Below are 25,289 nucleotides of genomic sequence, written 5' to 3'. Positions count from 1 at the left end.
ATTATTAATAGATACAGTTAAAAACTTTAAACCAGATATGATACTAGTTTCAACTTCCAAAAAATTTGACGAAAGCAATCTTAGTGAAGAAATTGTTTTATATCAGTACAATGAAAGGTATCAATAACGAAATGAGGATTCCCTGTAGATCAGCCATGTCCAAAAAACTCTATTATTGTCGTCCAGAGATTTCTTAAGGAAAGCGATGATATCCTCCCTATTAAAGAAAATTGCAGCATTCAAAGAGACAATCCAAGAAACACTATATCTCAAAGAATAAGAAGTCTCATCACGAGCCGGCTTATCATGATCACAGATATTATAAACTTTGCTGACTTTGCCAAACACTGTCCATCAAAACAGGGCAATGACTCAAGATTATTGAAATCAAAAGACAAGGGGTCTCATCACGAGCCAGCTTATTCAACAAAAGTGTAAATCAAGTGAATGACTATGTCATAATTTGGCCACCAAACCAAGACATTGTTCTTTGAGAATAAAAAAGGAAAAAGTGTCAATATGGGTTTTTCTTTGAAAAGTTGTAGATCACCTTAAGCAGGATAAAGGATCATTACTGGGTAATAGGTAACCCTGTCGAGGCTATGAACGCCTGCTGGCAGCAGAGGCTCTACCTACGACAAATGAGCATATTTTAAAACTGGTACACAGGGAAGACCTTATTTTTATTTTTACAAGACCAAGTAATGGCTGATGTAAATGCAAGGACCAGCTGAGGAATGAAATATCGTTGATAGTTTGGGGTATAATACACTTTATCTTTTATAATAAAGTTTAATTTTCCCAAAAATTTTGTTTTGGAAATTTGAAAAGTTCAATAGAAAATCAGAGATAACTGGTTCTCCCAAGTGAATCGCCAATTGTTGTGGCCAGCAACAACCCCCCCCTTTTTTCATTTAAGTGTTGTCCAAAATACTAAATGAATGGGGACCCTTAGTTGAAACTTTAGGAAAAGCTAGAGTTTCCTTTCTTCTAAATAAGGTTACCATCGTAAGCTTAGGAAAATCTTTTGAATACTTTAAAACCTAAGTTTGTGATAAGAAAAATCTTTAAAGTCGCATCATAAAATGACAGAAAAACTCCTCCATTTGGGTATAATCCTAGTATGTGCAAGAGTCCCATACTAAGAGATATATCGCATCGCAATAAAGTAGTGCCAATGGGAAAGCCTTCAAGATTTCCCTATTTGCGATAACCCCGATCACAAGATCTCATATCGCAGGAATGGGCTAACAAAAATATGGCAAGCATAAAAATTCTGCGATCTGTGACGTGTGTGATATTGCGATAACGCGATGGTGCGATAATGCGAGAGCGCGATGGTGCGATAATGCAATGTCGCGATCTGCGACGATTGCGAACCAGATCGCAAAATCACCCCATCGCGAAACTTTCGGGTGTGTTATTCAAGAAAAGCCACTTACCATAATTTGATTTAAGATCATGTGCTTTTAATGATAATAAAGGAATTAGTTGTCATCTATTAAATGTAGACGTGTGCTTTTGCAAAGAATTACTTCACGTAAGGTGGCATATTTGATATATCTGCTACATTTAAGACTCTCCCATCACCTTTCTTGATCAATCATTTCCATTGTGAGTTGCAGGAACGAAGAACGAAAGGCGATACAAAGCCATACGCAGGAAGAAATGGGAAAGAAAAGTAAGGCTCAGAGCTCTGAGGTGAAGGAGATGGCACCTTTATATACAGACACAGCTTGTAACAGGGACGCAGGGATATCAACGTGGGAAAGCATGTACAGACTGCTTGAAGAAGAAAACCCTAGAATAATGAAGGTTAATGCTGTCGCAGATTCACAGGGCTCTTCCGAAGCATCCTTAGAAGAACTGGCGTGCTCATTCCTTCATCGGATTGCAACAAGACCTAAAATTCTCCCATATACGGATATGATCAAGTGGATACTTGACAATGCAGAAATGGACGACATACAGTTCAAAATTCAAGGACATGGGCTCATCGGGTCATTCGCTACACAAGACTTAAAGCTCATGTATCATCTTCCTGAACCGCAGGTGACCTACAATGCACAATTCATTAAAAAATTTGTGGCAGAGAACCCGAACCTATCAGAGACCACTAAAGATTGGACCAGAAAAGATGAACCACTCAAAAAGGATAAAAACGGTATGTATAGCACTGGTTCCCTCACCTCTTCGTATTGTTTTGCTGTGGCCATGCTTTGTAGATTATTTGGGATGCGAGATATCAATAAGTTTTCATCTGAATGGTTACCATTGATTGATGCTGCCACAAATGCCGTTATTATAGATTGGGCCAAGATCTTTTCTGATAACCTGTTCACAGCTATTATCAAATACCGGTCTAAGAGATCCATGTCTCAAAGGATCTATCCTCCTTTTTACCTATCCGCATATGTTATGGATTCTATTTGTTATGTGTCTAAATTTCCCTCTATGGGTTGGAAATGGACAACTCAGGACCCATTACCCATACATGTCTATCATAAGATATTATGGGATTCTCAGTTCGTTCCGCATTTCTACCAAATTTGTCATGGGCTTATCTTACCCATGAATAGAATGATGTATGACAAAGAACCCCCAAGGTGCTCACCTGTGGCACAGATAGATATCATCCCCATCGCAAGATGGTTCGGGGAAGAATGGTTCACCTATATTAGAGTATTTGGAAGCACTGTCCCTCCTCATGTCCTACCTTTATATATTCCTGAAAAACTGCTGGCTCGAGAAATTGCATATCAAACTTGTTCAGAAGGCGGCCTAACCAAAGATCTAAAAGACAAAAAGAAGGCCATATGGCCCCAGTTTCCTGTAGCTTGTGGGGCCTTTTCATTGTTCGATTTGGGTCACGCGTTCACTGAAGTGGAGAATATGACGTGTCTACAATTATTCAAATTCCCGGCAAGGCCATTTGACCCAAATAAAGTCGCCCAAGATTTCACAACGAACGTCAAGATAAAGATATTCATTGGAAAGAAGGATCTGTTTGATGATTTATTTCAGAATAAAAGCTCACTGCAGGAAATTTTGCAGGAAGCTCAATCGCAACTGTCTCCAGATGACCTCCAAAAGTTCATGGTATATAGGGAAAGAAGACTAGCCACTGTTCCTCTAGAAAAGCTACAACTACCTACCAGAGAACCTACTCCAAGCATTAGCCTTAGCGAGAATTCAAGCGCTGCTGGATCTAAATCTAGGAGCAGACAAGAGATGCCTGAGCATTCTAAGAAATCTGTAAATGACCCAGATAAAGGTGAAGAGTCAGCTAAGGACACCACGCAGTCAATGGAATTTCCACGGCAGCAAGTTATCGCCTCCCCGTCAAGGGATGTTCCCCCTCTCATCGTTGAAGCACCACCCGTCACAACAGAATTAGACAAAGAATGGGAAACCTTCAATGAACTGATCAATCTTGAAGGACAGGCCCCAAAAACACCTGTGAGCAACACACAGGTAACACAAGAAGTGGGCTCAGCGTTGCTCTTCAACGAGTGGGACGATCAAATCAGGGAGGCAGAAGAAGCAGAATGGAAGCTGAAGGCACAGGAAAAGGAAAAAGCGGTCCAAGCACTAGACAGGTTAAATTGGGAGTGTTACTGGGCATACTTAGTGAAGCCGCATAGTCAGTAGATGACTGTGAAATGTATCATAAATGCGGCCGAGAAAGTAGTGCCAGCTCTCATAGATTCTGTTTTCTCAGCCCAGCTCAAAGCAGAAGTTAGCCAGCCGACTCTCCTCAAGCCCATGATGAATGCATGCAGTTTTAAGGATCAGATTCAGAAGTAACCTTGTTTAGAATGTTGTTTTTTCTTTAAAATTAGATTAGAAAAAGGGCGGTCATTTGAAAACCGCATCCTAAATTTTGTAAATTGACTATTATTAGAATTAAGAAGTAGTATTTTAACCCTTCTCATGCATTTGGAGAAGGGTCCAGAAATTTGTCAAAAACTTGTCCTCAGAACATGCACTTCTGCACCCTTAGAGGAGGTTTGGATGAATGGATGGATCGAGGTTTATTAATGTTTGCATTTGATGTCTACTACTGATGTTGCACTTTTGTACTCTTAGTAGATGTTAGAACAAGTAGAGATAAATCATTTTTGCTTGAAGCTTATGAGTAGGACCAGTCATAAATGGTACTTTTATCTCTTGGACATTTCTGCTTATATTCTTAAAGTGATATACAGTTTTTAGTTGTTTATATGTTAATTCATGAATGTGTGAGTTACCATTTGGCACTTTTGTACGGTGGAGTCATTTATTTATGTTTGATATATGAATAACTTATTATGCGATATGCTGTTCACAACTGTTTTGCCTAACCTTTTATGCAAAGTGGTTCATCTTAATTGATTTCCATTCTTATGATGACTGAATGATCTTTATTACCAGTTATTGTTTGAAATCTCTTTGGATCGCATAATAGGAGAAATACACCCCGGGTTAGCATAGATTAGATGTGTTGTTTTCATTAGATTACAATAGCATAGAATTAGATTAAAATAGATTAGATCAGAACTCATTTATTTATGTTTGATATATGAATAACTTATTATGCGATATGCTGTTCACAACTGTTTTGCCTAACCTTTTATGCAAAGTGGTTCATCTTAATTGATTTCCATTCTTATGATGACTGAATGATCTTTATTACCAGTTATTGTTTGAAATCTCTTTGGATCGCATAATAGGAGAAATACACCCCGGGTTAGCATAGATTAGATGTGTTGTTTTCATTAGATTACAATAGCATAGAATTAGATTAAAATAGATTAGATCAGAACTCTTAGATCAGCATAATCCAACTCTGCACACACACACCCTTAGATTGGGAAACTGGTCCCATTATCCCCAGTCGGACCCGCTATACCAAACGGATAAGGAGCTGCCAACCAAGGTCCGGACCGGGTGGGTATCCCCCTTGTTGTCGACCTGATTTTCGGGGCTTCAACACAAGGTAATGGGCTAGCAGAATCATCCAATAAGAGTCTGATAAGGATAATCAAAATGCTACTGGAAGACAACAAAAGGAACTAGGATTCCAAACTAAAGTTTGCATTGTGGGCTGATAGGGTGACCACCAAGAAATCCACAGGGAATTCTTCGTTCAAGCTAGTATATGGCACTGAGGCTGTATTCCCAATCCAGTTGACCCTCCCTGTGGAAAATGACATGGCAAAGAGGTTTAGTGACTTGGTTGAAGTGCTTCAAATCAGAGATCAATTGATTAAAAAGTATGCAGCACATCAAAAGAGAATCAAGGAATCCTTTGAAAAAAAGGTAAAGATGGACAATTTTCAAATTTGAGACTTGGTTCTTAAATGGGATGCACTTAAGGAAAAGAAAGGCAATCATGGGAAGTTCAATGCTCTGTGGACTGGACCTTTTGTCATTGCATAGGTCCAGGGGAACAACACTTTCATGCTGCAAAGTATGGAAGGAGAAACAGTTTTGATTGCCCAGTTAATGGGTAGTTTTTGAAAGTTTATGTTAATTAAGGTCTTTAGGCCTCATCATTGTAAATATTTTCTTTTTACACATTTTAGTGTAGGCTTAATTAGACTCCATGCCCAATGGAACACTAGGAAATATTACTGATCTCTTTTTTGTATGAAAGGCAGTGGTCTATGGTTCTTGAAACCTCACAGGGAGGCTTTCATCCCCAGAAGGAGCCAATGTTAGCTCTGCTATGCAGCATTGACTTTCTAAGGTCATAAAGAAGCATGGTCTGTGTGGTTATGTCCAAAGGGGGCTCACATTGATCACTTTTCCCTTTCTTCCTTCACCCTGATCACCTCTAAACCTTTCCCATTCCCTAAATAAACCTTCTAAAATCTGACAAAGTCCCTTTTAGCCCCAGCTCTAAGCGTGAAGCCAAACCAACCATAAAACCTTACCCATATGCCCTCACATGCTCATAAACCCCTGATCACTTTCTCGCCATTGATCATTCCCCGACAATCTAATGACTTTCATCGCACCCGATAAAGGTGACCCACTCAACCAATTTCCACCGTCAGATCATTTCCGCCAGATCTGATGGTCTTCGTATACATCGCGTAGGCAATGTGATCGAGCGATAGCGTGCGATGAGAGTGATTTTTCTCTCTCATCCACTTTCTACATTTTGATCATTGAGTGGAATCGCTCGGCCTTGGGTATTTACCACTTAGCACCCGAAAGTGGTGTGATGAAAACCATTACCGCCTGACCAAACCGCCCTTGCCCATTAAACGCCCGTGCAGCTCCATCGCCCAATGACCATCCGATCTATTCACTGAAGATCCGATGGGCATAACACACCCTGCTCCCACCTCGGCTGATAGCCTCTACCGAGCCATCTCCGCCGTTCATTTCCCCGATCTGACGGTCATCCTTCTTGCTCACCCAAATTGTTCACCTACCCATGCACTCTACATCACACGTCCATTCTATTAACCAAGGAATGAGATAACCCGCTCTGCTTGACTGACAATAGTTGGACCCCAAACAACCATATTAAACAAAAAGCATGTCTGAAGGTAGAAAAGGACATAGCACGACCCTGTGACAGAATTTATCAGTCATGGACTCCACTATTGCGAGCATTCCAACCGCCAAAAGGACAACACAACAGTTGTACAGAATATTTTTGCACAGTGAAGCAAGCGACCTCGTTCAGAGACTCCATCAGGCAATTAAATGCAGTTGGTGGTCAATTAAGTCCCCTCCATATCTAAATGGCCAGGTGCCATAGTAATGTAAACTTATAAATATCCAGGAGCAAGATGTAATCAAGGTTGGCATTTGATGTAAGGTTCAACTTCTAGAGACTATAGACATTTTGTCACTTGCAACGTCTCATCTTCATTTTCAGAAAATACAAGCTTCTTTTGTTGTTAACTGCTCACTGTCCATTTTCCTCTGTTCTAAGCTTGTACCTGATATGTTGTGTTCTTGATCTCTTGATGTTTAGCACTAGATAACTGTCATCTTATCTCTATGTTAGAATGTTGAATGCATCACTGAATAGGTTTCTCAGGTTTCTTTCTATCTAATGCAGGAGAGCTGTCATCCTGTCTTTGCATTAATAGATTAGATTTGCAGGTTTCTGTACTAGTTGCATCCGACCATCACATGGTCTTATGTATCTGCTGGTGTGGTTAGTATTCTCCATATTCACCTAATATCTAAATTGTGAACATTGGTGGTCTAAAGCCTTGTAGTCTAAGGGTGTTCATGCATGTTGGAGTGAAACAAAGAAGAAGTGGTTATCTGGCTTGAACCAAACCATCATTCCTTCCATTAAACCATGCAACAATAATTGAATTTATATGTTACTAGGCATCTCTGAGCTACAACCTAGGAGAGTTTCTTAGAATCCAAACAATATTGACCAAGATCATTAGAAGTGGAAAAATGTGTGTGTTTCAGTGTGACCCCCCCCCCACCCCCTGGGGTACTATCTAGGCTGGCTGGCAGTGGAGCAACACCAGAGATAAAAACTTATACTCTGAAAATCTTCAACCCACGAGCTAAACTACCCTTCCCGAATTCGAACGCTGTGATCAAGTTTAACTTTTGATTGTGTTTGACTGAGTTGATAAAAGGTGAACCATGTATGTCCATGGGGTAAGTGGGGAAACCAAAATAACCTGCACAATGGTGCAATACTCCTAGAAAGACCAAGGCCCTATGCTATCAATGAACCAAAATAGAGAAATTGGAGTTCTACCAATGTGTCATCAAGTGTTGTAGCGGCTACAACCAACCTACAAAACATTGACCTGCACCCAATTTTGGAGCCTCCCTTGAGAGTTTCACTTGATGGCTGCACACACTCGGGTTCACTCTGTGAGCTCATGTGAGTCTTCGCACCCGCCTTGCTTGATCACTTCATCCAAGTTTGCATGTTGATGTCAAAGTCATGCTTGCGACCATGTTCTGGCTATTCTCATAGTCTTCCCTTCATGTGTACTTGTTGTGTTCGTTATGAAAGCATCTGTCACACTCACACATGGAGTCAAGTTCACTAGCACACAAGCGTTGTCATGGTCGAACAACGACCAATCACAAGTGTCGCACTTGTTGCTTACATTGTCGATTAGTCATGTTGACTATGTGTGTCTGGATGGTTTGATTCGTCTAGTCGTCAAGTCAAGTAAGTGTGTGTTTGCAAGATCACATGTGCATCTTTCAATCATTCACACACTTAGTCACTTTGTTGAAGTTCTAATGATGGATTCCCATCTAAAAGTCTGACCATCACCGTGCTATCGACTCTATTGACTATCAGCCAAAACAACGCAAAAGCACCAAGAAAGTCTTTTCAAGTTGCGCTTCTCGCAAGCGATCCAATCAACTTTCATGTTGACCACCCCAAGAGTCAGACTCGACGACCACCCTGGGACTGACTCCCCTCAAAAAATTATGCAAAGGCTGCTGACCTTGCCCACTTTGTTGACTGGTGAAATTGTGTAAACAGGTCAGATAGTCACCCAGTGTCGTCCCTGTCTCCCTCAGGAAATTGCATAGTTTTCCCAGTCAGTTCTCCTAACAATCGACTAGCTGCTCATCTAGAAAAGTTTACAATTTTCATGAGCAGGCCTTCTACTTCCCAGTAGTCCACTCAGCTCAGAAATTGTGTAGAGATGATCAGCAGGTCGGCCTCCCAGCCGTAATGCAATCTCTCTCGCCAGTAGCTCCCAGCAGTAGACTGAAAATTACCGCTAAGAATTGTGTAGTTTCTACTGCCAGTGACCGAACAGCCAACTGCCATTTCCCTCTGGGAAATGCTCAGTTTTGTTTGCCAGGCTCCCTGCAAGTTCCTATAAAAAACTGCACAATTTTTGCTCATTGATCCTCCATGCAGTCTAGCCTGTTCCTCCAGAAAATTGTGCAAAATTTGTTGGCAAGCCCTTGCTACCCACTCGTTCTGGAAAATGCATTGATTCTGTTTGCCTTGCCTGTAGGTTTTAACCCCGTACAGAAATTACCTGCATACGAATTCTAAAACATAGAAAATAAACAATGCGAGAGCATAACACATAAAACACATATACACGGAGATTTTCCCCTAGATCCCAAAACCGGGACTACGAGCTTGATTTTTCATTGTGTTCCTTTCAATGTTATAATACATATTTATACATGCCAAAGCATCCAATACCATGGACCGAAAACCGTCGCATCCAAAAACCGTGGACCGAAAACCATCATGTCCAAAACCATGGGTAGGTCCACCCAACCTAACATAGGGTCCAAAACCAAAATTTTCTGAGGCGCTGCCCCAAACCCCATAGAGTGGGGTTACCTGCACCCCTCAAACCCCCTTGTGACTCCCACTACTACGCAATTGGTGCAACGAAGGAGGGGGATCCTCCCCCCTCCTAACCCCCCAGTTAACTATGTGGTCTAGTCGTGGAAAGAATATAACACAACCCAACATTATCCCACTTGTTGTTTCTTTCCACAGGGGGCCACAATAGAGCTTAGTCATTTATCCAACTCTGCAATGCCCATTGTTTCTCTACACCAAGAGAACTTCTCAGAGCTCACAGATTTTGTCAATGCATCTGCAGTATTCTTCAAAGTGTCCACCTTTACCAGCAACACCATTTTGTCTTCTATCATATCCCTCACAAAGTGATACTGAACATCAATGTGCTTTGTCTTTGAATGGTAAGTAGTGTTCTTTGCCAAGAAAATTGCACTTTGGTTGTCACAGTCTATCCTTATAGCTCCATGTACTAACCCCATACTTGAACACAATCTCTGCAACCAAACTGCTTTCTTGCTTGCATGAGTGGCTGCCATGTATTCTGCCTCTGTAGTTGATAGTTCCACTACAGATTGTTTCTTACTCATCTAATTGACTGGACCACCAAATAGGTTAAACGCATACCCACTTGTAGATCTTTTCTGATCCAGATCTCTAGCCTAGTCCACATCAACAAAGCCACGGATATCCAAAATTCTCTCTAATCCTAGTCTTCCTTGGTGGCATAAACCATAATCACTAGTGCCACGCAAATACCTGAAAACCTACTTCACTGTTGTCCAATGCTCCTTCCCTAGTTTTGACATAAGCCTGCTCAATACTCCCACTGCATGTGCAATGTCTGGTCTAGTACATACCATCGCATACATCAGGCTACTGACTGCACTTGCATATGGAACACGGGACATATCCTCTTCCTCTTCTTGTGTCTTGGGACACTATTCAATAGATAACTTTATACCTACAGGAATAGGAACCTTCACTGATTTACTATCTTGCATATTAAACCCTTGCAATATTGTCTCGACATACTTCCTCTGGTTTAATCAGAGCTTCCTCCTTGCCCGATATCTTTTAATTTCCATGCCCAAAATATAGTTTGCAGCACCAAGATCTTTCATGTCGAATTTGGAGGACAATTGGGTCTTCAAATCCTGGATAATTTCTTTGTCGTACCAACCATCAACATTTCATCCACATACAAGACCAAATAAATAACATGGTAACCAATTAATTTAAAATACACACAGTGATCTTCTTTGCTTCTGGTGAAGTCAAGTCCCCGTATAAATGTATCAAATTTCTGATACCACATCCTTGGTGACTATTTAACCCATATAAAGACTTCTTTAACTTGCATTACAGTTCTTTCTTAACCTTCACTGTAAAGCCTCCAGGTTGCTTCATGTAGATCTCCTCTTCCAGATCCCCGTGAAGAAATGATGTCTTCACATCCATTTGTTCTACCTCAAAATCAAAAGCAGTAGCAACAGATAAAAGTAATTTAATAGAAGCTACCTTGGCAACAGCAGAAAAGATATCACCAAAATCAATTCCCGGCATCTGGGAATAACATTTTTCTACCAACCGAGCTTTGTATTTCTCCACCTTTCTTTCTGTATTTGTCTTCTTCTTGAACACCCATTTGCTGCTAATGGGTTTCCTTGTAGCCGGCAACTCCACCAGATCCCAAGCCTCATTTGTTTGCAAAGATGTCGCTTCATCAACCATGGCCTCCTTCCAGAGTTTTCCATCCTCTAAATCTATTGCTTCCTTCATAGTTTTGGGATCATCATCAGTAATAGATAAAGCAAAATTTAAATATAAAGCAGATGGACTAGATCTTTCTGGCTGCCTTCTTTCTCGAACTGATCTTCTTACACCCAGAGTTTGTGGCTCTTTATCTTATGATTCCTACTCTACTGTAGAGTCTGATTCTTCCTCCTTTAGCTCAAACTCTATCTTCTCAGGTTCCTTTGGTTGGACTTCATGTTTAATAACATCTTTCACCTCTTTGAACACCACATCTCGGCTGTACAAAACCTTCCTTGTTACTGGGTTCGAAAGCTTATAACCCTTTAAACCATCCTTATACCCAATAAAGATGCACTTTTCAGATTTACTATCCAACCTGGTTCATTTCTCCTTTGGAACATGTACATATGCATCACATCCAAATACCTTCAGATGTGAAAGAGAGGGTTTCTTACTAGTCCATACCTCTTGTCGAGTCTTATCCTCCAATGTTGATGAAGGTGATCTATTGACCAGGTAACATGCTATCTCCACTGCCTCTGCCCAAAATTCCTATCCTGACCCAGCACTACTGAGCATGCTTCTTGCCCTTTCCATCAATGTCTTATTCATTCGTTCTGCAAATCCATTTTGCTGAGGTGTATATGGAGTAGTCTTCTACCATGCTATACCACACTTCTTACAAAATTCTTCAAATTCCTTACTGCAAAACTCTCCACTGTTATCTGTCCTCAGCACCTTTATCTTCTTCTCTGTCTAGTTTTCCACTAGAGCCTTGAATTCTTTAAACTTGTCAAAGGCTTCAGATTTATTCTTAAGGAAATATATTCATTTATTCCTTGAGAATTCATCTATAAATGATACATAGTACACAGACTTACCCAGTGATGGAACCTTCATGGGTCCAAACACATCATTATGCACAAGCTCTAATATTTGTTTCGCCCTCCTACTACCAGACGAGAAACTCACCCGATTCTACTTCCCATAAACACAATGTTCACAGAAATCAAAATCTAGAGAGCTATTACTCATACCTTCTACCATACCTTTACCATGAAGTATGTGAAGGCCCTTCTCTCTAATATGTCCAAGCCTTTGATGCCACAACATGGTCTTCTCTCCAGAGACCACTAGATTTTCTGCTCCATTTTCAAGAACCACAGAACTATTGCATCCATCAACAACAGTGCTACCTTGTAGCTTGTACAGAGTTCCAATCCAAACTCCCCACATCAATACAAGTGCTCACCAAACCATCTTGCAGGTACCCTTCTCGAACACTGTTTTTACACCTGCATCATCCAGCTTGCTTACGGAAATCAGATTTCTAGCCAATGCAGGAATATGTAGAACACCTGGAAGTGTTGTAACCCTTCCACCTTGCAACTTCAACTTTACTTTTCTGCGACCAATGGTTCTAGCCTTCCTATCATCCCCTAATAAGACATCACCACCATCGTATTACTCATACTCGCAGAACCACTCTCTATGGGGAGTGAAGTGAAAGGATGCACTTGAGTCAATCAACCATGCCTCATGATCTACACGTGTACTTGAAGAAGCCAAGTACACATCCCCACCTTCATCTGAGGTGGTTTTCGCCTCTGCAGAAGGAGCATCATCAGATCCCTTTCCTTTGTCAGGAACTTTAGATTTACTATCCCCTTTGTAGTGCCCTTCCTTTCCGCATTTCCAGTACACCACCTTTATAGGTTTTCCTGGTGATTTAGATCTCCCTCTAGATTTAGATCTCTCACTCGATGACTTATTTTTGTTTTTGTTCTGGGACTGTCCTCATATAGACAAGGCATCACCATTCTGGCTCTCCATATTTTTCCATCTCATCTCCTCCATCAGCAAGGATGAGACTATTTCATCAAACTGCAATGCTATTGCATTACTACCTATTACAATAACCAGACTATCCCACGAATCTGGTAGAGAACACAACAAACTAATGCACTTATCTTCATCTAAAATTTTAATATCAACAGATGATAACTGACTTACCACAGTATTAAATGCATTCAAATTCTCTGTCATCGAGTCTCCATCTTTCATCCTTAGGTTATATAGCTTTTTCCGTAGGAACAATTTATTCACCAGAGACTTAGATTGGTACAAAGTCCCTACCTTGTCCCACAAAGCCTTCGTCGTAGCTTCCCCTGATACAGTCAACAATACTAAATCTGAGACACATAATCATACTGTGCTCTTTGCCTTCCAATCCAACTTCTTCCATTCTTCATCGAACACTCCCATTGGTTTAGTACCTGGATCTACCGCGATCCACTGATCTTTATCTACCAACAGATCCTCCATATTGAGTTTCCACAACTCAAAACTCTGACCATTAAATTTATCGATCTCTATCTTTCCGCTGCTCACCATCTTCTTTCACCACCAGACTCGATCTCACAGATCTCCCACTGAACAGGGTCTACCACAGGCCTGAGTGAAACTCCTCAACAACAAAGGTATCCCCTTGAAGCCAAAATAGCTTTGATATGAAATCTAGGTTTTAACCCCGTACAGAAATTACCTGCATACGAATTCTAAAACACAAAAAATAAATAATGCGAGAGCATAACACATAAAACACATATACACAGAGATTTTCCCCTGGATCCCAAAACCGGGACTACCAGCTTGATTTTTCATTATGTTTCTTTCAATATTATAATACATATTTATACATGCCAAAGCATCCAGTACCATGGGCCGAAAACTATCGCGTCCAAAAACCATGGACCGAAAACCTTCACGTCCAAAACCATGGGTAGGTCCACCCAACCTAACATAGGGTCCAAAACCAAAATTTTCCAGCGTGCTGCCCTGAACCCCATAGAGTGGGGTTACCTGCACCCCTCAAACCCCTTGTGACTCACCCTACTACACAATCAGTGCAACAAAGGAGGGGGCTCCGCCCCCCTCCTAACCTCCTGGTTAACTATGTGGGCTAGTTGTGGAAAGAATATAACACAACCCAACATTGCCTTCCTACAACCTGAACTGTCCCTCCCAAAATTTGCACAGTTTTTTCTTCCAGCCGAGCCAAACTTTGCGGACAGTCACTGTCGACTTTGATTTCCCAACTTCATCACCCAATGACTCTTTCGCAGTTTTCATCAGTAGTTCCCGCAGCCATCATCCCACCTCTCAAGCTTTCTACCTCTCCCAGTCATCTGTATCCGAAATGATCATGTTTCATGGTAGACTAGGAGGTTTTTGGATTTGATGTTGTCTCATCACGAGTGACTGCAAGTACAGGCACACAAATAAAAATGGTTTGATGACGAATGGGATGAATGAACAGAGCACATGCAAAAGGACAGGTTCACCAACAGATGAACGAATGATGCATGCGAAGAGATGTGCTCGCAAGCGGATGATCATGCAAAGATGTGTTCACGGACAGACAGACAAGCAAACATGTAAGATGTGCTCACGGACAGACGAACGGATGAACAACACTTTTCACAAACATACGAACCTGTCAAACCTTCCAACATACAAGCAAGGGGAAATTTTCCAAAGCAACACCCAATGAACCAATGACCATCAAAGAATCTGCACACCATGTCATGCGGAGGTGAAGCTGGGACACACCATGAGGACATCCATCGCCCAGCAACATGAATGTACCGGCACTGTCATGTCGAGCCATCTCATGAGTCATGTCGCCCACATATCTACTATGGGCCATGTTGTTAAACAATGTAATGTAACGTGGAAGTCCGAGAGACCCACTTGTTGTACAAAGAGTCATGTAAAGTCGAAAATTCATGGAAGTCAAACAGTCATGAGGGTAGTCAAACAGCCACAAGAGTCAGTTTCACCCTTGGCTATAAATACGCCCTCATTTGTACATAAACGAAATTTTTCACCTTAGCTCCCCCCACATAGCTAAGAGAGTCTGTTATATTTTCATTTAGGAGTAAGCAGTGGTTCCAACACCCCTCACACGGGATTAGTGATGTATGGTGTAATGATGTGTCTTAGAACTTTCACTTAATTCAAAAGCTTGCTAACAAGCCAACACGCTTTCACACATGTATTGTATATGTTGTAAGATTAATCTTTAACACTTGTAATGCATGTTGCTTGAACCTGTGTTTAACACTTGAACTAATTCACTTGTTGTAATACATATATGTTAATGAAAATGTGTTGTATATGTTGTTAACATTGTCTCACCCATGTAGACTACTCTCCCGGACATCAGAAAAACCTTTCACATGGAACTTTCTATAGCAATCGTTGTACTCATGTGGACTAATCTGCTGAGTGTTATATGTGTTATCTTCCCTTATGTGTTGTGATTGCTTCATCCGTGTGGATTGTTCCGTTGGAAGCTGTGCATGTCCTACTGTGTTGTGTGTTCCTAGTAGAGTTGGGACTTCTCCCAATCAACTTGGGACTCACTCACACCCTCTCCCTCTATGGTGAAAGAACCATTGACAGAAGTGACACTTACACTCACTAGGCACGTGAACCTCACTTCTCAGAAGACAAAGCAAACCACTCTCCTGTGCTAACAAGTAAGAGTTGAGGCAAATCTTTAAGATAATGGAAACTAGGCCATCATACCTAATGGGACTCATACACCAAATGGTGTGAGGTATATTTGGGACTTCATACCACGAAGATACCTTGATATTGGTGTGTCCAGTAGGGCCAGATGACAAGTTGAGCCTGTACATCTGTGTTGAATCTCTTACCCAATGTATAATACACAATTTGTGCTCTTGGGTTGTTTCTCTCATTTCTCCCTTAATCATTTATCAATCCCCGATGAGCTTCTCGATCACTTGTCATTGTTAAAGTTTGAAGGTAAGGATAGAACGTCTGTACCTAAGCACATTTCTAATTTTCTTCATTTCTGTGAATCTCATGAAATTGATAGTGATGATCTTGTTTGCGTACTCTTCTTCCTCAACCTTGAAGGTCGTGCTAATTGGTGGTTTCATACCCTGCCACCTGCTTTCGTCCATTCACTTCTCACTTTCCTCAAGGAGCTCCATCAAGCCTTCGATGAGTGTGACCACCAAAATTTCTATGAAAGAATCTCTCATTTAAGAATGAAGCTTAGCGAATCAGTTGATGACTTTTCTACCTGCTTCCGTCACCTATGTCACGAAATTCCTGAGTAGTTTGTGGACCTTGACTTCATGAGCCAAGTGCTAAAATGCTTGGTTCATGTCTCTCGAAATGATGAACTTCTTGATTTCCATTCTTCCTCAACTCTTTCGGATCATGAGACACCTCATGTCTCAAATAGGGTGCCCCCTCGTAGGAACCGCAAGACTAAAAAATTTGTGCAGTGGGTCCCCCCTTGTAGTGGTTGTAAATTTGAGAAATTTGCACAGCATGTTCCCAATCCATCTACTCAACTGTCTCCCACCCAAACGAAGGAAATTCCAGAATGGTTATGAAGCCTATGGCAAAAACTCATCCCTCCATTTTACAAGAGGACATCATTGTTCCTAGCCCAAGTCTTCAATCTAATTTGCATCTCTGCCATCCTCCATCATCTATAAGCCATGACTCCTTGCACCATGACTCGCTTGAGTGATCTACTTCACAAGCTATTTGCGTGCACTCTCTTGATTCTCGCACTGCTGGCTCAAGTTCAAGTCATGTGCAAGGTAGTCTCATCATACAAGTGGAGGAGCAGGATGGTGAAGACACAATCAATTCCTCTCAAAACATTGAGCTTCCATTCTTGCTCTATCCTCGATCTGCGAATATTGGTGAAACATCATGCACAATCAATTCTTTCTATCAACCTCCAGTCTTGGGCTATCATCACTCCCACGCTTCTGTATGCTGTGATGAACACCCAAGCACATCATATGATCTATTGTCATCTCATGTACACTCTAACTCAGATCCGGAATGCACACCTGTCAAAGCAGACATCCATATAGAAGCTTCCTCTGCACCTCACTTGGCTGTGTGTACTATCATTCATAGCTCATCAACATGTGTCAGAGACACTACAAATTCTCTTGCTTCTTCATCTTCTGAGTTATCTCCTTGATCAACACAAGGAAATGAGGTTTTCTATGAAGAAAATAGTCTCAACGCACAGGACTCTTCCCACTCATGATCATCTTGTGTATTGCATGAAGACAGCTCATCAAGTTAGCTTACTGAAAATTTTGATGAAGCCTATGATATAGATGGCTATCATCCTAAGATAAATTTGGAAATCAGTAACAACAACCATCCTCAAGCCATGCATGATCTGGTTCACATCCAAAAATGCAATTTTTCAATTCTAGAAAGTTCTAGGATGTGCCAGGGAGTTAAGGCACTTCAACGTCCATTGATGGTTATGTCAAGACCTCGCAACTCTAGTAAGCCCATCAATCCAAATCAGATCTCATTTCTCATGCACAATCCATCTATCTACATGGTTGCACTCGACGTGGATCCCTATCTAAAGAATATTTACTATTTGGGGTATGATATTTTAAAATTTCAGATTTTGCTAATGATCGAATCCATGAGTCTATTACAACACGTTCGTCTTCATGCACCTCTCTTACATCCCATTCAGGTTGGGAGTGTTTGTCCCTCATGCAATCATAGGACATTGAAGTTAATCAATCTCAAAAACTATCTCTATCCAGAATCACACTTATCAGATGTTCTCTCTCGTAATCATCTCCTTGGTATTTTTTCAAATTTTGCACATCAAATATGCCCACTCATCACATGAGAAATCTCCTTGTGTGATGACAAACGCACAACCTTTTGTGCAAATCAAGTTACCCTCATTTCACGACACCCCAAATGGTTTCACACATTCACAGTGCTGACATCCTTTCTACATTTTGGTGATTACCATGATGCCTACCCACTTTTTCACCAGTTGTAGGTGGGTTTTCTATCATGCCTAGCGCACAACGAACATGGTTCCGTCCTTCATAGCATTCGCACGATTATTCAAAATGTTTCCCTTTTCATGTCAAACTGGGAATCTGGCATCTCGAGTAACTGGTCTGATTTCTCTTCTATCTTTGGTAGTTGTCATGTAGTTTATCATTTACCCAACAATACATCCAATGACAGTCACTTTGCACACTTTGATCTTCACCACGTAGCATCTTTCTTCTTAGACTTCTGTCAAGTAAGTGAGGCACTTCAGCCTGCACGGATGGCTATTGCAGGCCCTCACTGTCTTGACATGACTGATGAGAATGACCATATTTATCTATTAGTATCAGATTCCCATCGTGATTCCCTCTCTCAAATTAGGAATCCATCTTCTCAAAGATAACGAATCTTTCAAAATAGCCATCAAAAATTTTATGATCCAATCGTTGAATGGCTTGAACAATCTTACTTGGCGAGTCGTGTTGTAGGCAACAAGCTTCTGTCCCTTCCTCACACTCACTGATAAACTTGGTGTAGAAAAACACACACTTACAAGAGGCCTATGAGGTTTGTTGAAAAATAGTACTCATAGAAGAGGTAAGCGTGTGTGTTGGGTGGTTGTGACACATTCTTATGCCCACAGGTGAGACCTTCTCTCTCGTGTGCAAGTTTTTCAAGTTTTTTCATTTTCTGTTGCACACTATTTTTTATCTGTTTCAATCACTCGTATCTTTGTGATTGTAGGTCAGGTACACCTACGGTGGCTTCACTAGAAATTTCATTTCACATAACCCCGACCATTTAACGTAGGAGTAGGAGTAGTGTTTGCATTTTTGCTTGTCTTTTCTTTTTGGTTTGCATGTTTGTTTGATTGCTGACTTGGTTGCTTTGATTTCCTTATTATCTTTGCTTTCACTTTATTTTCTCTACTTACTACTTTTGTTTATGTTTGTTTTATTTGCTTGGTATATTACTATTTTTGTTTCTAGAAATAAGTGTTTCCAACTACTATGTTCTGGCTTCTAAATAGAGTATGTGGCTGAAATTTGAAGAGACTTGTGACACTACAGCACTTGGCTATTCTTGTGTCTGTCTTCTCTGTGCTTGGTTATAACCTTCAGGCGATGAATTCTTGACGTAAAATATGAACCGTCTGTAAGGGAAGTTTTGGTCCGACCATGAACCTATGTCCACATTGGGAAGCCCCATCCCTGTACTCAGCCTCTTGCTCTGTGTGTTCAAGCTCATCCAACTAGTATAAACAGAAGAGGGGAAAATCTAAATGAGCAAACCTATGTCAAAAGTGTTACATGATTCTCTAAAGGAACAACCTCTTCTACTCTCAATAAGTCGGGATCCCTCTTCCACCCCAAAAATAAATAAGTGCCTATGCACAACCCTCTTGAAAAATACAAAGGCGAAAGAAGAGAAAGGCTTCCTACACAGAGAGGTGAAGCATTCAAGTCCATCGGGGTACTAACCAAGCTCGCTGAAAGTGGAACAATGTTTGTGTTCCTGTGTAACTCCTCCAGGGTATTGTCCAAGCTGGCTGGCAGTGGAGCAACACCAGAGATAAAAACTTATACTCTGAAAATCTTCAACCCGCGAGCTAAACTACCCTTCCTGAATTCGAAACACTGTGATTAAGTTGAACTTTTGATTGTGTTTGATTGAGTTGGTAAAAGGTGAACCATGTATGTCCATGGGGTAAGTGGGGGAACTGGAATAACCTGCACAGTGATTCAATAGTACTAGAAATACCAATGCCCTATGCTATCAATGAACCAAAACAGAGAAGCTGGAGTTCTACCAATGTGTCGCCAAGTGTTGTAGCGGCTACAACCACCCTGCAAAATTCTGGCCTGCACCCAATTTCGGAGCCTCCCTTCAGAGTTTCACTTGATGGCTATGCACACTCGGGTTCACTCTATGAGCTTGTATGAGTCTTCACACCCACCTTGCTTGATCATTTCACCCAAGTTTGCATGTTGATGTCAAAGTCATGCTTGAGACCATGTTCTGGCTATACTCAAAGTCTTAACTTCGTGTGTACTTGTTGTGTTCGTTATGAAAGCATCTGCCACACTCACACATGGATTCAAATTAACTAGCACACAAGTGTTGTAATGGTCGACCAATGATCAATCACAAGTGTCGCGCTTTTCGCTTACATTGTCAATCAATCATGTTGAGTATGTGTGTCTGGATGGTTTGAGTCATCTAGTTGTCAAGTCATGTAAGTGTGTGTTTGCAAGATCACGTGTGCATATTTCACTTTTTCACACACTTAGTCGCCTTGTTGAAGTTATGATGATGGATTCCCCTCTGACAGTCAGACCATCACCCCACTATCGACTTGATCAATTGTCACGAAAAACAATGGAGAAGCACTAAGAAAGTATTTTCAAGCTGTACTTTTCACAAGCGTTCCAATCAACTTTCATGTTGGCCACCCCAGGACTGACTCCCTTCAAAAATTGCACAAAGGCTACTAACCTTTCCCACTCTTTTGACTGATGAAATTGCGCAAACAGGTCGGACAGTCACCAAGTGCCCATCACTGTCTCCCTTATGAAATTGCATAGTTTTCCCAGTCAGTTCTCCTAACAATCGACTAGCTGCTCATCTAGAAAATTGCGTAGCTTTCATGAGAAGGCCTTTTTCTTCCTAGCAGTCCACTTAGATCAGAAATTGTGCATAGAGGATTAGTAAGTTGGCCTCCCAGGCGCAATGTAGTTTCTCTCACTAGTAGCTCCTAGTAGCAGACTGACAGTTACCTCCAGGAATTATGCAGTTTCTGCTGCCAAGCTCCCAGCAGCTGACTGCCTGTTCCCCTTGGGAATTATGTAGTTTCTACTGCCAGTGACTCAACAACCAACTACCAGTTCCCTCTGGGAATTGCACAATTTTGGCTGCCAAGCTCCCGGCAAGTTCCTCTAAAAAACTTCGCAATTTCTACCTGCTGATCCTCCATGCAGCCTGGACTGTTCCTCCAGAAGAGTGTGCAAATTTTTATGGCAAGCCCTTGCTACCTTCTCATTCCGAAAATTGCACTGATTCTATATGGCTTGCCTTCCTGCAGCCCAAACTGTCCCTCCCAAAATTTGTGCAGTTTTTCCTTTTAGCCGACCCAGACTTCGCGGAGAGTCACTGTCGGCTTAGATTGCCCATCTTCATCACCCAGTGACTCTTCCACAGTTTTCATTAGTAGTGCCCACAAACATCATCCCGCCTTGCAACCTTGCTGCCTCTCCCAGTCACCGGTATCCGAAATGATCATGTGTCATGGTAGACTAGGAGGTTTCTGGATTTGATGTCATCTTGTCACAAGTCACTACAGGTACAGGTACACCAACAAACATTGCGCGTCGACGAATGGGATGAATGAAGGGAGTACATCCAAAAGGATAAGTTCACCAATGGACGAACAAACGATGCATGCAAATAGATGTGCTTGTGAATGGATGATCATGCAAAGATGTGTTCGCGGATGGACAGACAAGCAAACATGCAAGATGTGCTCACGGATAGATGAAAAAACGAACATCACCTTTCACGAACAGACGAACCTGTCAAACCTTCCAACATACAAGCAAGGGGAAATTTTCCAAAGCAACACCCAGCAAACCAATGACCATCGAAGACTCTGTGCACCTTGCCATGCGAAGGTGAAGCTGGGACACACCAAGAGGACATCCATTGCACAGCAACATGAATGTACAAGCACTGTCATGTCAATTCATGTCATGAGTCATGTTGCCCACATCTCTACTATGGGCCATGTTGTCAAACAATGTAATGTAACGTGGAAGTCCAAGAGACCCACTTATTGTATAAAGAGTCATGTAAAGTCGAAAAGTCATGGAAGTCAAACAGTCATGAGGGTAGTTGAACAACCACAAGGGTCAGTTTCACCTTTGGCTATAAATACCCCCTAATTTGTACATGAAAGGACATTTTCACCTCATCTCCTACCACATAGCCAAGAGAGTCTGTTGTCTTTTCTTTGAGGAGTAAGCAGTGGCTCCAATGCCCCTCACACGGGGTTAGTGATGTATGGTGGAACGATGTCTCTTGGAACTTTTGCTTAATTGAGAATCTTGTTAACAGGCCCGCACGTTTTCACACATGTATTGCATCTGTTGTAAGACTAATCTTTAACACTTGTAATGCATGTTTCTTGAACCTATGATTAACACTTGAACTAATTCACTTGTTCTAATACACTTATGTTAAGGAAAATGTTTTGTATATGCTGTTAACGTTGTCTCACCCATGTAGACTACTCTCCCAGACATCAGACAAACCTTTCACATGGAACTTGCTATAAAAACCATTGTACTTGCACAGAATAATCACTAAGTGTTATACATGTTATCTTCCCTTGTGTGTTGTTACTGTCGCATATGTGTGGATTGTTCCGTCAGAAGTTGTGCATGTCCTGTTGTGTTGTGTGTTCCTATCAGAGTTGCGACTTCTCTCAACTGACATGGGACTCAATTCCACCCTCTCTTGCTATGGTGAAAGAACCATTGACACAAGTGACACATACACTCACCGGGCACACGAACCTCACTTCTCAGAAGACAAAGCAAACAACTCTCTTGTGCTAACAAGTAAGAGTTGAGGCAAATATTTAAGATAATGGAAACTAGGCCATCATACCAGATGGGAATCATATACCAAATGATGTGAGATGTAGTTAGGACTTCATACCGAGGTGATCCAATGACGTTGGCGGGTCCAGCACCATTAACGCTTGGGAAATAAGTTGTACAGGATACCATAGGTACCACTACCTACTGCCATCTCTTTGGTCACTATAAAACAATGTAGTAAGATCATTTCCAAAACCAGGAAATTTATTTTCCTCTTGATATGCTCTTAGGTAAAGAAGAAGATGCGGCCAAGACCTCCAAACAGGGCCCCTCTACATGATAACAACAGATGGACAAGGTTGTGGAGGAGTACGACGACATATTCACCTCCCTTGCAGGGGTGTCTTTTCATTGTCAGGTCAAGCACTACATCGATCAGACCCTAGGTGAATCGTTGCCCAATCGACCAATATATCAGCACTCTATTATGGAGAATGATGAAATAAAGAGGTAGATTCGAGAGCTATTGCAAAAAGGTCACATTTTCTCGAGTTCATCGCCCTGTGGGAGCTCGATTGTGTTGGTACATAAGAAGGATGGGACTTGGAGACTCTGTATTGAGTATTAAGGGCTGAACAAGATCATTGTCCGGAATAGGTACTGATTTCCAAATCGATGACATTCTGGACCAACTCAAGGGCAAAAAATATTTCAAAAACATCGACTTGAATTATGGATATCACCAGGTACCAATCGAACCCTTTGATGTGTGGAAGACTGCCCTTTTCGAATGGTTGGTTATGCCTTTCAAGTTGACAAATGTTCCTGCAACCTTGATGAGGGTGATGGATGACATCTTGTGGCCATTCACCAACTCAATTCTAGTGGTATACTAGGATGACATCCTAATCTTCAGCCAAAGTTAGGAAGAGCACCTCCACCACATCCGACAAGTTCTCTAAACATGGCAGAAACACAGGTTGTGTGCCAATTTAGAGAAATCCACTTTTGGCATGACCCAGGTTCAATATTTGGGATACATTATTAATGAACGGGGGTGCATGTGGATCCAGACAAGATCCAAGTCATTCAATATTGGCCAACCCCAACCACTCTGATAGAGCTCCACAACTTTCTAGGTCTTGCCAATTTCTACTACAAGTTCATGTTAGGGTTCTCTCATATCACTTGGCCCTTAAGTCAAGTCACCAAGGGAGGAGCAAAAGAAAATTTATTTTGGTCTGAATATCAATAGAAGGCATTTGCAAAGTTGAAACATTGCCTCTGCTTGGCACTAATTCTCACATTAACAGACTTGCAACAACCATTTGAGATCAACACAGATGCCTCTGACTATGATATTAGGGCTATCACTACTCAACAGGGGCATCTAGTGGCATATCACAGTGAGACACTTTCATACACAGTCTGGAAGTATCCCACTTATGACAAAGAGATGTATTCCATTGTGCAAATATGCTGACAATGGAAGCATTACATTTTGGTGAAGGAAATGGTCATCCACATAAACCACCAACTCCTGTAGTTCATACAGACGCAAGGGAAGTTGCAGGATTATCAACATCAGAAGTGGTCCACATACCTGCAACAATTCCATTTGAATATCAAGTACAAGAAGGGTAGCACCAATAATGTTGCAGACTGCCTCAGCCAACCCCCGATCATGGCGTTAACCATCGTGCTCAACTCTTGTGGGAATGAGACTTTTGAGTGTCCACTTCTCTACAAAAGGGACCTAGAATTCAGCCACACATACCAGAAGCTCTTGGAAGGTCAGAAAGTGCCAGATTTTCACCTCCAGGATGCACTGTTATGCCACCTAGGACACCTTTGTGTTCCTTCAAGTGAGTGTGCCAGGATGATTTGGGAAGCGCACTACAGTCGGGTTGATAGGCCTTTTCGAGTCAAGAAAATAGTGGCATTACTGCAAAAGTAATTCTGCTAGTCATATCTTCGACAGGATTTCAAGAAGTACATCAGATCCTATACTACCTGCACCATTTCCAAACTGACCATCAAGAAGAAAGGCCTCTATACTTCACTGCCTACCCCTAGTTGACCTTGGGAATCCATCTCCATCGATTACATGTCAGACCTTATTTCTACTAATCACGGCAATGACTATGTTTTTGTGGTCGTCAGAAAATTCTCAAAGATGGCCATTATGGCTACCTGAAAGAAGAATATCACACTAGAAGCCACTACTAAACTCTTCTTTCAACGAGTGTGGGTACACTTTAGGATCCCACATTCTATCATCTCGAATCGCGACACCAGGTTCCTCAGTACATTTTGGTCGAGTCTTTGGTCGATGCTGGACACCAAGCTCATTAAGTCCACAACTTGTCAACCCCAAATTGATGGCCAGACAGAGGTCATCAACAGGATGATTGTACACACTATATGCATGTACAACTCAAAGAATCCACGCACATGGGATGAGAGCCTTCCCTACGTCCAACACAACTATAACTGGGCTCTCCATATCTCGACTGGCCACATCCCTTTTTAGGTGGGCTTGGGATTCCAACCACTATGTCCCATTGATGCGACCATACCTTTTACAGCTACTCAGGCAGATTCGGCTCATGTCCAGTCCAAAGTCGACAAGGAAACCATCTTCATTGTGCAAATTCAACACATCCACCAACAGGTCCATGACATATTGGATAGAGCCAATGCTAAGTACAAGCAGCGACATGATCAGCATTGGGTGCCACACAAGTTCTATGTGGGCAACAAAGTTT

The sequence above is a fragment of the Pinus tabuliformis genome, chromosome 5_1 (assembly GCF_031772625.1).
Source record: "Pinus tabuliformis cultivar Carrire ecotype Pingquan chromosome 5_1, CPIR1, whole genome shotgun sequence".
Classification (NCBI taxonomy): Eukaryota; Viridiplantae; Streptophyta; class Pinopsida; order Pinales; family Pinaceae; genus Pinus; species Pinus tabuliformis.
This window is presented reverse-complemented; position numbering follows the sequence as displayed.